Source organism: Triticum urartu, chromosome 5A (assembly GCF_056163025.1).
Source record: "Triticum urartu cultivar PI428250 chromosome 5A, HENAU_Tu73, whole genome shotgun sequence".
NCBI classification, from domain to species: Eukaryota; Viridiplantae; Streptophyta; class Magnoliopsida; order Poales; family Poaceae; genus Triticum; species Triticum urartu.
Window position 1 is genome coordinate 40,602,409 of NC_141877.1, and position 4,063 is coordinate 40,606,471.

Below are 4,063 nucleotides of genomic sequence, written 5' to 3' on the forward strand. Positions count from 1 at the left end.
TGTTTCCAACCAACTGCTGAAAGTCCTGATGTGTTCACATGTAATCCAGTCGTCGCACTGCTCTGGCTATTTGGAGTGCAGACTATTCTTGTGTTCATCGACATACGGGGTCACCAAGGTAGAGTTCTATAGAACTGTGTAGTGTGCTTGAGACCAAGAATATCCGTCCCTGCATATTATTGAGTCTCTTCCAAGAGTGCCTTTTCCAGTCAGTCTCCCCTCATACCGCGATTTAGGGAGACCTATCTTCTTAAGGCCAGGAATGAAGTCAACACAAAACCCAATAACATCCTCTGTTTGATGGCCCATGGAGATGCTTCCTTCTGGACTAGCGCGGTTACGGACATATTTCTTTAGGACTCCCATGAACCTCTCAAAGGGGAACATATTGTGTAGAAATACGGGCCCCAAGATGACAATCTCGTCGACTAGATGAACTAGGACGTGCGTCATGATATTGAAGAAGGATGGTGGGAACACCAGCTCGAAACTGACAAGACATTGCACCACATCACTCCTTAGCCTTGGTATGATTTCTGGATCGATCACCTTCTGAGAGATTGCATTGAGGAATGCACATAGCTTCACAATGGCTAATCGGACGTTTTCCGGTAGAAGCCCCCTCAATGCAACCAGAAGCAGTTGCGTCATAATCACGTGGTAGTCATGAGACTTTAGGTTCTGAAACTTTTTCTCTGGCATATTTATTATTCCCTTTATATTCGACGAGAAGCCAGTCGTGACCTTCATACTGAGCAGGCATTCAAAGAAGATTTCTTTCTCATCTTTCGTAAGAGCGTAGCTGGCAGGACCTTTATACTGCTTCAGAGGCATGCCGTCTTTTTCGTGCAAATGTTGCAGGTCCTCCCATGCCTCAGGTGTATCTTTTGTCTTCCCATACACGCCCAAGAAGCCTAGCAGGTTCACGCAAAGGTTCTTCGTCACGTGCAACACGTTGATTGAAGAGCGGACCTCTAGGTCTTTCCAGTAGGGTAGGTCCCAAAATATAGATTTCTTCTTCCACATGGGTGCGTGTCCCTCAGCGTCATTCGGAACAGCTAGTCCACCGGGACCCTTTCCAAAGATTACGTAGTGTAATTCATTGACCGTAGCATGTACGTGATCACCGGTACGCATGGCGGGCTTCTTCCAGTGATCTTCCTCGCCTTTGAAATGCTTGCCTTTATTTCGACATTGATGGTTGGTCGGAAGAAATTGACGATGGCCCAGGTACACATTCTTCTTGCATTTGTCCAGGCATATACTTTCAGTGTCATCTAAACAGTGCGTGCATGCGTGGTATCCTTTGTTTGTCTGTCCTAAAAGGTTACTGAGAGCGGACCAATCGTTGATGGTCACGAATAGCAATGCCTTAAGGTTAAATTCCTCCTGTCTGTGCACATCCCATGTACGTACACCGTTTCCATTCCACAGCTGTAAAAGTTCTTCAACTAATGGCCTTAGGTACACATCAATGTCATTGTCGGGTTGCTTAGGGCCTTGGATGAGAACTGGCATCATAATGAGCTTCCGCTTCATGCACATCCAAGGAGGAAGGTTATACATACATAGAGTCATGGGCCAGGTGCTGTGATTGCTGCTCTGCTCCCCGAAAGGATTAATGCCATGCGCGCTTAAAGCAAACCATACATTCCTTGGGTCCTTTGCAAACTCATCCCAGTACTTTCTCTCGATTTTTCTCCACTGCGACCCATCAGCGGGTGCTCTCATCTTCCCATCTTTCTTTCGGCTCTCACTATGCCATCGCATCAACTTGGCATGCTCTTCATTTCTGAACAGATGTGTCAACCGTGGTATTATAGGAGCATACCACATCACCTTTGCAGGAACCCTCTTCCTGGGGGGCTCGCCGTCAGCATCACCAGGGTCATCTCGTCTGATCTTATACCGCAATGCACCGCATACCGGGCATGCGTTCAGATCCTTAGGGCATGCATGTATCTTCTCATCGTCATCATCATCATCGGGCACATCGTCTGGTTCCTCTTGATCTTCAGCAGCTTCACCCGTTGCAGCATCATTGGGCACATCGTTTGGTTCCTCTTGATCTTCACCAGCTCCCCCCGTTGCAGCATCACCGTATTCAGGGGGCACATAGTTGTCATCGTACTCTTCTTCTTCGCCGTCTTCCATCATAACCCCTATTTCTCCATGCCTCGTCCAAACATTATAGTGTGGCATGAAACCCTTGTAAAGCAGGTGGGAGTGAAGGATTTTCCGGTTAGAGTAGGACCTCGTATTCCCACATTCAGTGCATGGACAACACATAAAACCATTCTGCTTGTTTGCCTCAGCCACATCGAGAAACTCATGCACGCCCTTAATGTACTCGCAGGTGTGTTTGTCACCGTACATCCATTGCCGGTTCATCTGCGTGCATTATATATAATTAAGTGTCCAAATTAATAGAAGTTCATCGTCACATTAAAACCAAAGTGCACACATAGTTCTCATCTAACAACATATAGCTCTCCAGAGCATCTAATTAATTGAACCATACATTGAAACTATGTAAAACATTTCAATGCGAAAACAAATCCGATCATAATTGCAACCAAGGTAACAATTGATCCAACGGCATAATGATACCAAGCCTCAGTATGAATGGCATATTTTCTAATCTTTCTAATCTTCAAGCGCATTGCATCCATCTTGAACTTGTGATCATCGACGACATCCGCAACATGCAACTCCAATATCATCTTCTCCTCCTCAATTTTTTTTTATTTTTTCCTTCAACAAATTGTTTTCTTCTTCAACTAAATTTAACCTCTCGACAATAGGGTCGGTTGGCATTTCCGATTCACATACATCCTACATAAATAAAATCTATGTCACGTTGGTCGGCATAATTTTCATAAACAATAAATGAACCAATAGTTATAAAGATAATATATATACCACATTCGAATCATAGACAGGACGAGGGCCGACGGGGGCGGATACCAAAACCATCGCACTATATAAGATGCAATAATAAAAGTAAGAAAATAATACAAGTATCTATGTAAACATACAAGTAAGAATATTTTTCCTTTCAGAAAGAAGATAAGAACAAGAGGCTCACCACGGTGGTGCCGGCGATGAGCTCGGCGCGGGTGATCGACGGCGGTGAAGACGGGGACGGGGCGTGACGGACCGCTAAACCTAGACAAATATTATGGAAAATGGAGCTTGGAGGTCGAGCTTGGAGAGGAGAAAGCTTAAGTAGTGTGGCTCGGGCATTCCATCGAACACCTTGTGTGCATAGGAGGTGAGCTAGAGCACCACCAAGCCCTCTCCCCCTCGGCCAAAGAAAAACAGAGCACTGGGGTGCTCTGCTCGCGAGCGAGGGGTATATATAGGCACCTCATTGGTCCCGGTTGGTGACATGATCCGGGACTAAAGGGGAGCCTTTGGTCCCGGTTCAAGCCACCAACCGGGACCAATGGTGGTGGGCCAGGAGTGAGGCCCATTGGTCCCGGTTCATCCCACCAACCGGGACCAAAAGGTCCAGATGAACCGGGACCAATGGCCCACGTGCCCCGGCCGACCCCCTGGGCTCACGAACCGGGACCAATGCCCCCATTGGTCCCGGTTCTGGACTGAACCAGGACTAATGGGCTGACCTGGCCTGGACCAAAGCCCTGTTTTCTACTAGTGTTTCAGTGTTTCGAAGAAACGGAATATCAAACGGAGTCCAAACGGAATGAAACCTTTGGGAACGTGATTTTCTCATCAGATATGATCCAGGAGACTTGGACCCTCCGTCAAGAAAGCCACGAGGCGGTCACGAGGGTGGAGGGCGCCCCCCTAGGGCGCGCCCCCTGCCTCGTGGGCCCCTCGAAGCTCCACCGACGTACTCCTTCCTCCTATATATACCTACGTACCCCCAAACGATCAGATACGGAGCCAAAAACCTAATTCCACCGCCACAACCTTCTATACTCACGAGATCCCATCTTGGGGCCTGTTCTAGAGCTCCACCGGAAGGGGAATCCACCACAGAGGGCTTCTACATCATCACCATAGCCCCTCCGATGAAGTGTGAGTAGTTTACCTC

At 47.5% G+C, this 4,063-nt stretch overlaps 1 long non-coding RNA gene across 1 annotated transcript; it reads right to left on the minus strand.

The window, feature by feature from the left end:
- Positions 1-2,591: 2,591 nt before the first annotated feature.
- On the minus strand, positions 2,592-3,316 carry LOC147967819 (uncharacterized). The gene is made up of 3 exons (XR_015603199.1): positions 3,089-3,316; positions 2,923-2,980; positions 2,592-2,835 (listed from the first exon to the last, which is right to left on the minus strand). It is a non-coding gene; the product is annotated as an uncharacterized LOC147967819 (long non-coding RNA).
- Between the last annotated feature and the right edge of the window lie 747 nt (positions 3,317-4,063).